Raw genomic sequence first — 12,570 nt, 5'->3', positions numbered from 1 at the left:
TCTTGAATGTGAGTTTTTGAGCCTCAAGATACCAATTGAGATATTCATCCTACTTGGACTATATGATTTCATAGATGTGACCCTTTATTTTAGTTCTAAGAAAAATGGACTGTTGTAATGATCCCATAATATTTCAGCATATCAACTGGAGTCTCAGAAGGGGTAACTATTTTGGCATACCTTTGAACTTTGAGAACCCATATGTAAATAAATTTACTTAAGCAATTTTGTTTAATGCTGAATACACAAAAACTAATTATGCACACACACACACACACACACACACACATATATATATACACATACACACACACATAGAGATGGGGAGTCTCACCATGTTGCCCAGGCTGGTCTTGAACTCCTGGGCTCAAATGATCTGTTTGCCTAAGCCTCCTAAAGTGCTGGGATTACAGGCATGAGCCACCGCTCCTGGCCACAAAAACCAATTTCAAATATAAGTCTGTAAATGAATCAGAAAATAAAGTATGTACTCCCCAAGAGGGATGATAAGCCTTCTTTAACAAGGGAGAGAAAAAAAAATCCCTTTTAAACAGGAGTCCTCATAACCAGGAAGAAAAAAGTATTCATCTTAACCAAATCTATAGCAAGGAGGGAGAAAGTTCCTCTAAACAGAAGATTTCATAACCAGTAGTGAGTAGGTTATTTATTCCCAAATAAAACTGAACTAAACCAAAATAAAAAATATGAGTTCAAGCCAACAGAGACTCACCATGGGGAAAAGAGGTTGCTCGTAGAAGTTTGGGGGCTCAAGTGTCTTGAATGTGGGTACTTCATGCCACATTCCAGAAGCTAATTCTGTGAAGTGAGTCTGCTTGGATCCCACCTCTGACACCAAGTATGTAGAAATCAAAATAAAATATAGAAATGAATCTGTAAATTAAACATTTAATTTGTACAATCAACTATTACAAATACTAATTACGCTTTAAAAAAAAAATTTTTTTTTTATATGACATCTCGCTCTGTCTCCCAGGCTAGAGTCCAGTGGCATGATCTCGGCTCACTGCAACCTCTACCTCTTGGGTTCAAGCAATCCTCCTGTCTCAGCCTCCTAAGTAGTTGGGATTACAGGTGTGTGCCACCACACCTGGTTAATTTTTTTTATTTTTAGTAGAGACGGGGTTTCACCATGTTGGTCAGGCTGGTCTTGAACTCCTGATCTCAGATGATCCACCTGCCTCAGCCTCCTAAAGTGCTGGGATTACAGGCATGAGCCACTGCACTTGACCACAAATACTAATTCTTTATGCCTGTATTTGTCTTTAATAAAAGTGTTAATTAAAACTGATCATACTAATTTATATAGTAAAAGCAGTGAGATTTCACCAAGAAAATAATTAATAAATCTCCTAAAACTCTTAAAGATGTGTTACATAAATCTGACCGCTATTGTACTCATGATTCTCTTTGAGTTTTCTGAAAATGAAACCCACAAATAAATATAATCGAATACTGAAACGTATCAGACAAAATCAGTTACAGGGCATCTGTGTAACCCATGGAAACAAGAAGCAGTTGATATCACAAAGCGGGCGAGTGAACAGATAATCAGAGAAACACATGCCTTTAGTGTTTTTCCCAAAATATATTTTGTTGACCTTAATTAGCAGACAAAAGACCCATGAAATTCTAATTTTATTAAAATGGAGGATCCAATTTGTTAAAACTTGTTCAAGGAAGGCTCTACTAAACTTCAAGAAAAATAAAACACTTCTGATAATTTATATACAGTTCATAAAATGTATACCAAGCCTCAAAATAAATGTAGTAACTGGATTTTAAATTATTATGATAAGAAACAGACATTATTCAATCTGAACTTAAAAACTCGAGGTTTTCAAAAGTTTGCCTATGAGTACTTGTTTATCTGATTATTATTATTTTTGAGACAGGGTCTCACTCTTTCACTCAGGCTAGGATGCAGTGGCATGACTTTGGCTAACTGCAGCCTCCACTTCCTGGGCTCAAGTGATCCTCCCACTTCAGCTGAGACCACAAGCGCATGCCATCATGCGTGGCCATTTTTATTTTTTATTTTTTTTGTATTTTTAGTAGAGACGGGATCTTGCCATGTTGGCCAGGATGGTCTTGAATTCTGAGCTCAAGCAATCTGCCTGCCTCAGCCTTCCTAAGTGTTGGGATTATAGGCGTGAGCCACTGCACCCACCCAGCCTTCTTGATGTGTTTATTTTAATCAGGTAAACTTTTTTTTTTTTTTTGAGACGGAGTTTCGCTCTTGTTACCCAGGCTGGAGTGCAATGGCGCGATCTCGGCTCACCGCAACCTCCGCCTCCTGGGTTCAAGCAATTCTCCTGCCTCAGCCTCCTGAGTAGCTGGGATTACAGGCACGTGCCACCATGCCCGGCTAATTTTTGTATTTTTAGTAGAGACGGGGTTTCACCATGTTGACCAGGATGGTCTTGATCTCTCGACCTCGTGATCCACCCACCTCGGCCTCCCAAAGTGCTGGGATTACAGGCTTGACACCGCGCCCGGCCTTAATCAGGTAAACTTTTATAAAACAGATGAAGGCCGGGCACGGTGGCTCACGCCTGTAATCCCAGCACTTTGGGAGGCCGAGGCGGGTGGATCACGAGGTCGAGAGATCGAGACCATCCTGGTCAACATGGTGAAACCCCGTCTCTACTAAAAATACAAAAAATTAGCCGGGCATGGCGGCACGTGCCTGTAATCCCAGCTACTCAGGAGGCTGAGGCAGGAGAATTGCTTGAAACCAGGAGGCGGAGGTTGCGGTGAGCCGAGATTGCGCCATTGCACTCCAGCCTGGGTAACAAGAGCGAAATTCGGTCTCGAAAAAAACCACAAAAAAAACAACAAAACAAAACAAAACAAAACAAAAACAGATGAAGTCCGAATGTTTTAATAACAACAAAAAAGATGCCAGAAAAATTTTAAACATTTTCACTATATGAATAGATAAAACATTCTGATATTTTGAATATCAAAAAGTTTAAATATGAAGTCTATTTCTTATGCCTTCCATCTACTGTGTTCTTATATCTCAACAGTTAACTTCGTTCTAGTTTAATACATATGCAATTTAATATAATATTCTGTACCATATTTCTGCATTTTTCACGTAACAAAAAAATCTTGGAGATATGAATGTTAAAGAACTCTTATTTATTTTTTATTTTTTGGTTAACAGCTGTACAACGTTCAAACATACGGCTCTATCATAATTTAACTAGTATCCTGTTGGTGGATACTTAGCTTGTTCCCTATCTTTTGCTATTCTCAACAATAAAAAACACCTTGTGATTTCTTATATGTGGAGACATCTGTGGTATAAATCCCTAGAAATGAAATTCAAGGCTCCAAGTATATATGCATTTGTAATTGTAACAGATACTGCCAAATTCCTGTTTCTTTATAGCGCAGCCCAAGTAGTGATGCCAGATACAATTTTATGCTTTTTCATTTAGAAATATACAATGAAAAGTAGGTTACTTATTAAAGAATTAGAAAGAAAGTAGGACAAGTTTATACAGAGTACAGACTACATTTTCACCCAAAAATACATTCAACAGGAATTTATTGTGCATCTACCTATGCCAAGTTCTTTTAGGCACTTGGGATATATATACACAAACAAATCAGACTCAAATCTCTGCCTGTGTGTGGAGCTTCTATTTCAATTCTCCATTTTGGAACTCTCTGGTACTTCACAAGAAGCCAGTTAAATGTCAAAATCCTGAAAATGATCTGTTGAAATCCTGAGCACAGGCGCCAGACATATGCTACAAGTGTTATTTAAAAACTCACTAGAGGCAATGTTGCATATGATCATAGCTCTCCATCAGGTTCTTTTAAAACAACACACTAGAGAGAAAGCTCTTTTTATCCGACTCCATCTGCTGTTGGTGGTGATCAGCATACTGTGGGCATTGTGCTATCATCCGAGATTAGGCTGTGAAATAGGAAGTGGAGTTACAGGCAGATCAGCAAGTGTGTGCAAACTGTTGAGTTCTTTCTCTTGCTGAAACCAAGGGTGCCTAATTCAGGTTTGGAGAGGAGGGAAGATAAGGTTATCAGCACATTCCTATCAGGGTCGTTTCCTTTTTGCACTGCTCTTGTTTTGGTTTCATAAGGAGAATACAGCAGAGTCTATGGAAAACAGTTTCAGAAGCATACAGGCAATACTCTTTATACTGAACAAATACATGAAAGCAGAACGGGTTAGAAACTGAGGGAGACAAGGCGGTGAACGCCAAGGACTGTGAGAAGCGAATGCAAAGATAGAGAAAGCAGAGTCTCAGGTTTATTTATTTATTTTTTAAAAATACTCATAGTAAGCCTCTTTCCTTTCTAAATGGAGAATATATTGACACTTTAGCTCGCATTAGACTTAATAAGGATGTTGTAAACCACAGTTGTTAAAAGTCTTGCCACTGCCCTATTGGATTCTTGGCATCCTGTAAGGAACGATTCGGAGTTCAGCTGGTTGATAAGGAAGCCAGGGATCGTGACATCTACAAGCACAAAGTGGAGCAAAGAAAAGAACCAAGTCTGGAGAACAGCTCTCGAGCGCTCGAATCACATATATGCTGGGTGTCTCCCCCCGCTTTCTAGTCTCTATTACTAATAAATATTTCATCGTGACACCACAACAGGCACAATCAACCACTGGTTAAAGAATGAGTCATTTCTCAACTTCCAACATCTCTCAGTTATTTTTTCTCACACTCATTGAATTCTAGAGCTAGAAGGCGGCTCATTTGAGAACTGAGGTTCAAAAGACTGACGTGCCAATACATGGCAGAAGCCTCTCGCCCGATTCCCATTCCAGCTGAGCTCCTGCTGCCACAGGCGCTTCAAAGACCTTCCAGACGTGTGACTTCCGGGCTCGGTGCGGCCCCACTGCGCACCGGGCAGACCCTGGAGCCGCGGGCCCGCGGACGGCCGAAGGCGGCCCGGCTGGGTCCGCCCCGGAGCGGCCGCCCGCGCCCAAGGGTCTGCCCGGCACGCGGCGTGCGCGGCGGGTCCTGCCCTGTGCGCCCGCGGCCCGGGCCACCGACTCAGTGCCCCGAGTCCCCTGCCGTCCCCCCGAGGCGGCCCTTTTTCGGGTGTCCCAGTGGCCCGTCCAGGCCCGTGGACGACGGACCCACGCCCAGCGGCAGTGCCAGGCGCCGAGGAAGGGCGCGGCAGGGCCCGCGGCGGGTCGTCCTTCCCCGGGCTCCGTTCCCGCCCCCCCCGGCGCTCCGTCCGCCCTTCCCGGGTTTTCCCTACGAGCGTTTTCCTGACGCTTCCCAGTGCTTGTTTACAAAGTGCCGAGCCCCTCGGCCGCGGGGCCAAGTCCCCGCCCCGCACCCCGCGCCGCCCCCGCCCCGCCAGCCCGCCGGCCCAGCGCCCCGCGCCCGCCCCGACCGTCCGGGAGCCCCGCGCCCGCCCCGCGCGGCCCGTCACGTGAGCCGCCCGCCCCGCCCCCGCGCGTCACGTGAGCCCCGCCCCGCGCCCCGCCCCCGCGCCGGCGCGCTCCGACGTGCCCTGGAACTTACCCTCCCTCGGAGGCCAGCCTGCGGGGACCGGCCGGCCGCGGCCGCGCCGTGTGGAGGCTCCGCGAGCTCGCGCCGCCGACCCGCAGCCGCCGGGCGGGCTGAGGAGGGAGCCGCCCGCCGCGAGGCCGCCGGGCTCCGGGTGAGGTGCGAGGCGCGGGTCCTGGCGGACGGAGGGGCGGGTTGGCGAGGCGCTGCACAAAGGCGCGCCGGGGCCCGGGCCGTGCCCGCCGCGGGCGGTGGAGTCGGGGGGAGCCGTGTGCCGGGGGCGCGGCCGCGGCGCCGAGGTGCGAGCCGGTGGGGGCCGGGCGCGCCGCGGGGGGCTCCGGGCGCGGGGGCGGGCGCCGCGGGGAGGGGGTCGGCGCAGCCCATTGGCTGACGTGGGCGAGAGGGTTTAAATGAGCCGAAGTTGTGGCTCCTTTGCCCGCTGGGTTTCCTGACTTCCTGTGTGAGGGCAGCGCCCGCCGCCCCGCCCCCGGGGAGGAGAGTGTGAGGGTGCGCGGGTGTGTGTGCGAGTGCGGGCGAGCGCGCGAGTGTGCACCGGGCGGGTGTGTGCGCGCGAGTGTGCACCGGGCGGGTGTGTGCGTGTGTGTGCACGGGGCGGGTGTGTGCGCGTGTGTGTGCACCGGGCGGGTGTGTGCGCGTGTGTGTGCACAGGGCGGGTGTGTGCGAGTGCGGGCGAGCGCGCGAGTGTGCACCGGGCGGGTGTGTGCGCGCGAGTGTGCACCGGGCGGTGTGTGCGCGTGTGTGTGCACCGGGCGTGTGTGTGCGCGCGCGTGTGTGTGCACAGGGCGGGTGTGTGCGCGCGTGTGTGCACAGGGCGGGTGTGTGCGCGTGTGTGTGCACGGGGCGGGTGTGTGAGCGTGTGTGTGCACCGGGCGGGTGTGTGCGCGTGTGTGTGCACAGGGCGGGTGTGTGCGAGTGCGGGCGAGCGCGCGAGTGTGCACCGGGCGGGTGTGTGCGCGCGAGTGTGCACCGGGCGGTGTGTGCGCGTGTGTGTGCACCGGGCGTGTGTGTGCGCGCGCGTGTGTGTGCACAGGGCGGGTGTGTGCGCGTGTGTGTGCACAGGGCGGGTGTGTGTGCACAAGGCCGGCCCGGCTCCTCCAGCGCCCTGGGCCCGCTCCCTAACCGCGGTGGGGCTCGCAGGCCTCCGCCCACCCGGGCGCCCACCTGGGGCGTCCCTCTGGGGCGTCCCTCCGGTGCTGTTGACCTTAAACCGGACACTTTCTTCTTTGCGGTCTTTCTCGATGCCCCGCCACTGCTGGACGGACAGGCCTTCGCTCCCCTCCAGCTTCTCTGGGCGGAATCTCCTCAAAGTCCTTGAATTGAAAAATCCTCTTTACCAGCGTGCTGCCCGCCTCCCGTCTCGGGGGAGCTGGTTGTCTTCTCAGAATGGCTGTCCTTTACGCCTTGCTACTTAAGTGACTGCAGACCCTCTGAGAAGAAATGGCCACACCGTCATCGTTAGAGAAAAAGGCACGCCCTTCAGCTTTCGAGGCGTGTGATGTTTTCCTTTTGACTGCAGCTGCAGTTTTATAAATGCATTTGCAAAGGTTAAAGCCCGACGTGGAAAGGACCTTTATCGAAAGTTCTCCTGTCATCCCGAGTGAAGTGTTTGTTGTGAGCAGAGGCTTTTAGCACTCGAATAACACGATTGCTTGTGGCTGGCTTTATGGCTAATCATGACATAGAGAAGTTTATTTTATCGACTGTTTAGGCATTCGTTCCTAAAGGGAGGTCCTGGAGGAAGGAAGCCTCACGCGGGCTCTGGTTCCCATTCTGCCACCCGACTTCTAGAGGTTAGACCTAGGGAGACTCCTGGTGTTTCAATGGAAGTGTTAAAAAAGTATCTAACTTCTAGCCACGCCTCTTTAATACTTAAAAGTCGGGAACGGTGGTCTAAATGTGTATTTACTTGGGCAAATCACATTTTCTTTACTTGATCGATAGGAGGGTGTTTTACAGATTGGGTCGTCGTCTTCTGCCTCCTCTGTTCTGAATAGGCAGTCTCGCTCCTGGCGCAGTGTTTTTTTCTTTGTTTTAAAATTGCCTTGGAAACGTTTCAGAGCAGAGTTTTGTGAGCCCAGAGCAGGAAGTGATCCCAAGCCATGCCACCTGAAAAGCCAGACCCACTGGGCACATTTGTGCGACCCCTGGTAGTATGTAGCCACTGCTGTGAAGGTGTTTCTCTGTTGGGGAAAAATAACCCCCAAGAGTATAATGTAACATATTATGGGTGTGTGTATATTTATGCTTCAGTATTTGTTGATAGATTTCTGTTCGTATTTTATCAACCACAGAAGCCAGAGAAGATTGATGAGTCACCCATTCTTAAGATAATGCCGCCTGTGTAGATTAGTTGTTCATATGTAGTGATCAATACATTACATCTCTTTCGACTTTATGTTTACTAATACCAGTTGTTTTGAGGTGCAAATGAAAATAGATAAGTGCTGTAGAAAATAGATAAGTGCAGCATGTTACCTGTAGTTAATCATTTGGCTTTAGTATCTGCTTAGTAGTTTTTTAATAGGCTGAAAAAGTGAGCTTTACAGATTTTTAAGTACTTTATGTAAGTGACATTACTGAAAATAATAAGGGTGATTAAAATCTTTAAATAGAGTAAAAACTGTTAATAGTGGTGATCCGTAAAACCATTGAACAGTAGTACTAATATTTTACTTACCTGAGAAAATAGGCATTACAGTTTTATAATAAATCATGGGAGAGAAAAGTGAAATTAAACTTTTGTCCTGTATTTAACAATTTTGGCTAGAATTGCAAATATGCACTATTTTGTAGTGTGAATCAGATGTGAAATGTGTGGTAGTACCACATAGCATCACTGTACTTCAAATCGGGCTTTTCTGATTATCTCTTTTGAGGAACCTGTTGGGCCATTGTCTTTGCTTTTTTTTTTTCCTTTCAGTCACCTGGCCCTGGCTCACTGGTATATATATGGCTTTGCTGTGATTCAGCCATTTCCCTATTACTTTCATTGACTTCATGGACTTAATGAATATCCTGCAGTTTCATTTTGCAGTTGATTAGCTTTTTATTTGAACTGAACTGCCAAACGGTGTATTCGCTAAGCCTCCCTCCCCCGTTGATAATCTAGTGCTTCTCAAACTTTAATGTACATAGGAATCGCCTGCACTTCTCTAATATCCGCTTGGTCATGTGAATGCTGTTCTGCCAGACTACAGACCACTGTTTTCCAGTAGAAATATAATGCCTATGTAAACTACTGTGTAGTGGGTGCTGTGGCTCACGCCTGTAATCCCGGCTCTTAGGGAGGCAGAGGCGGGAGGATAACTTAAGCCCAGGAGTTCAAGACCTGCCTGGGCAGTATAGTGAGACCCCATTCTCCACAAAAAGGAAAAAAACAGACAATAACAACAACAAAAAATAAGCATAAATTACTGTGTAATCTTAAAGTTTCTAGTATTCACATTATAAAAAGTAAGCACATGGAAAAAAGAAATAGATGAAATATATTTTACTCATTCACAATATCACTTTAACATGTAATCAATATGAAAATTATTAATGAGATATTTTATGTTCTTTACACTGGACCAGGTTTTTTGAAATATAAAGTGTGTTTTACGCTTAGAGCTTATTGGGCACGTTTGATTAGTGGCTACTGTGTTGAACAACAGTTTTGGAGTCTAAAGTCTAGACCAATGTTATTCTTAGTGTATTTTCAGATTGGCCCCATCAGCAGTCCTTGGGAATGTAAATTTTAGGGCTCCACCTCATACTGGTGGTTGTTAGATTATCTAGTGCTGGGGCCTGTAGTCTGTGATTTGAAAACTCTCTGGGATGTGGCTACACAGTGTATATCTGGCATCCTGGATGGTACCCTGGAACAGAAAAAGGTCATTAGGAGAATGCTAAGGAAATCTGAATAAAGTGTAGACATTGTTATGTGTCAGTTTGGGCTCATTGAATACGACAAATGTACCATACTTACGTAAGTTGCTAACTGGGGAAACTGGGTCCAGAGTACATGGCAACTCTCTGTACTATCTTTATAGTAATTATGTCAATCTAAAACTCTTTTAAAATAAGTTAATTTTTAAAAAAGTAGTTCTTCAGATTATTCCATTGTTCACTAAACGTTTGAGTATTCAGTGATCTAGATGATTAATCACTTACACTACTGTAGCCTGGTTGGGCAGGATGGTGGCTAGTATTGGGTCTGGTAGGATAATAATAATAGTATTTTTGTAATAAGAGCTAAAATTTCTAAAGCACTTGCCATGTACCAGGCTCTGTATCAAGTGCCTTACACAGGTTTACTTATTTAATTCTCCTAATATGCAGTATGTATTATTAATAAGCTCCATTTTACCGATGGAAAAAAACTGAAGCTCAGAGAGGTTAAATGACTTGTCTGGAGTCATACAGCTAGCAAGAGAGAGACAGGATGTTTTATAAATTATCAGTGTGTTTGTAACTATTTTTCTACTCACAGCTTTTCCTTCCTTGAATAAATACCAATTAATATAGATACTCTGTGATGTCTTAAAAGTTACAAAGTTCTTTTTCTTCTTACAAAGATCTTTTGAGTTTATATTGTTTCCTTTGTTTTACAGACAAGTTAAGGTGCCTAGGGTCCTGAGAGCTGATAAATGGCAAAGCCTAGATTTAAATTTTAGACCTCTGACTTCGAGTTGTATGCTCTTTTCCTGCATTGCAGTAGAATTTAAAGTATGTTACGAGGTTAGAGTGATATCTTTTAAAGTTGGTTGAAAATTTTCTATATTTTGCTACATATTTTTAAAATTTCAGTTTTTTGAAGATATACATAAAATACACTAATAGTCAACAATGAAAAAGAAGGAACTGTGGATACAACATGAATGAATCTCAAAGCGTTAATCTAAGTTAAACATGTCAGACACAGAAGGCTATGTACTATATATTTGTATTTTTCTAGTATCACAGCTTTTTCTTCCTTGAGTAAGCAGTGATTAATGTTATGCCATCTATCATGCTTTATATCTAAGTGCTTTTTTCACATTTTCTCTTCACATTCTTACAAGGATCTTTTGAGGTTTGTACTGTTCCCGTTTTAGAGATGGATTGTATCACAATTTGTATTCACAAGTTCATAGTCCTTTGAGTTTTCAATTTCTGGCCGTTATGAATGTTAATGTAAGTGTTTTGTATGGACTTACGTTTTCATTTCTCTTGGGTAAATACCTAGGAGAGGGATTGCTGGATCATATGGTGAGGATATGTTTAACTTTATTAGAAATGACCAATTGTTTTCCGAAGTGGTTGTACCGTTTCGCATTTCCACCAGCAATGAAGAGAATTCCAGTTGCTGATATCGTACAAATGTTCTCTGTGTTTCTGAAAGTCATCTGGTAGGTGGGTAGTGATATCTGGTTGTTTTATTTTGCATCATTGGGGTTTTGTTTAACAGTTTTTTAAAAATACCGTTTTGAGATGTAATTGCTGTGTAACAAGCTGCACATACTTTAAGTGTAGAATTTGAAGAGTTTTGACATACGTATATACTTGGGAAACCACCAACATTTTCAACATAATGAACATACCTTTCACCCGTCAAACGTTTCCTTGAGCTCCTTTGTAATTCATTCCTCATGTCCCCTGGCAACTTTTGCTCTGCTTTCTGTCACTATCAATTAGTTTGATTTTAGCAAATCAGTTTTCTAGAATTTTATGCAGATGGACTTATGTAATTTGATTCTTGTCTGGATTTTTTTTCACTCAAGAAAATTATTTTGAGATTTACCGAGTTTGCTATGTATCAGTAGTTCATTTCTTTCTTTCTTTTTTTAATCTCCAATATTTATTTATTTATTTTATTGCATTTTAGGTTTTGGGTTACATGTGAAGAACTTGCAAGACTGTTGCATAGGTACACACATGGCAACGTGATTTGCTACCTTCCTCCCCTTCACCTATATCTGGCATTTCTCCCCATGCTCTCTCTCCCAACTCCCCATGCCCCACTGTCTCCATTTCTTTTTATTACTGTGTCATATTCCATGTGTGGATATACCACAGTTAGTTTATCCATTCACTTGTTGATTGACGTGTGAGTTTCTCTTTGTTACAAATGAAGCTACTGTCTTTGTGTGGACATAATGCTTTAATTTTTGTTGGTAAAATACCTAAGAGTAAAATCCTGATTCATGTGGTAGATGAATATTTTACATTTTAAGCATCTGCCGAACTTATTTCAAATGCTGGTTCTGTTTTACATTCTTACCAGCTTTGTGTTTGAGTTCCAGTGGCTCTGTATTCTCAAAACCACTGGTATGCCCCATCTTAGCCATTCTATGAGATATGTGGTGACATTTCTTTTCAGTTTTAATTTGCATTTCCCTGATGACTAAAGATGTTGGGCATATTTTCATGAGGCTATTTAAATACCATGTGTAGATCTTCTTTGGATAAGGCTGTTTAAATCTTTTGCCTTTTTTTTCTGTTAGACAGGGAGTTACTGTGTCACGCCCGGCTGGAATACAGTGGCACGGTTACAGTTCACTGCAGTCTCGAACTCCCAGGCTCCGACAGGCTTCCCGCTTCAGCCTCCCAAGTAGCTGTGACTACAGGTGTGCAGCACTATGCCCTGCTAATTTTTAAACTTCTTTTGTAGAGACAGGGTCATGCTATGTTGTCCAGGTTGGTTTTGGACTCCTGACCTCAAGTGATCCTCTTGCCTCAGCCTCCTAAAGCACTGCAATTACAGGTGTGAGCTACTTTGCCTAACCTATGATTTTTCTTTTTTATAATGTCTTTGTCTGGTTTTGGTGGAATGGAGTTGGGATGTTTTCTCTCTCCTTCAACTTTTTATTTTTATTTTTTTATTTTTTGAGAGATTTGTGTAAAATTGGTATCTTTACATTTTTGGTAAAATGCACCAATGAAGGTGCTTGGGCCAGTTTTCTTTGTGGAAAGCTTTTAAAGACTAATTCTGTTTGTTTAATAGATAGAGGAGTATTTAAGTTATCTGTTTATTCTTTAGCAAGCTTTGGTTATTTGTGTCTTT

General features: G+C 44.3%; 1 protein-coding gene across 12 annotated transcripts in view; it reads left to right on the top strand.

The window, feature by feature from the left end:
• Positions 1–5,474: 5,474 nt before the first annotated feature.
• The window catches only part of ARHGAP12 (Rho GTPase activating protein 12), a 135,049-nt gene continuing 127,953 nt past the window's right edge, over positions 5,475–12,570 (top strand). For 6 of the 12 annotated variants that reach the window (XM_074405246.1, XM_074405244.1, XM_074405242.1 and 3 more), the window contains exon 1: positions 5,542–5,684. The gene's annotated coding sequence lies outside the window, so the exon portion shown is untranslated. Of the gene's footprint in view, positions 5,685–12,570 lie in introns of all 12 variants that reach the window. The other 6 variants (XM_074405245.1, XM_039478863.2, XM_039478860.2 and 3 more) reach the window with 3 other exon arrangements.

This window comes from Saimiri boliviensis, chromosome 8 (genome assembly GCF_048565385.1).
Source record: "Saimiri boliviensis isolate mSaiBol1 chromosome 8, mSaiBol1.pri, whole genome shotgun sequence".
Taxonomy (NCBI): Eukaryota; Metazoa; Chordata; class Mammalia; order Primates; family Cebidae; genus Saimiri; species Saimiri boliviensis.
Note: the sequence above shows the minus strand (reverse complement) of the source record. Positions and strands in the feature narration are given on the sequence as shown.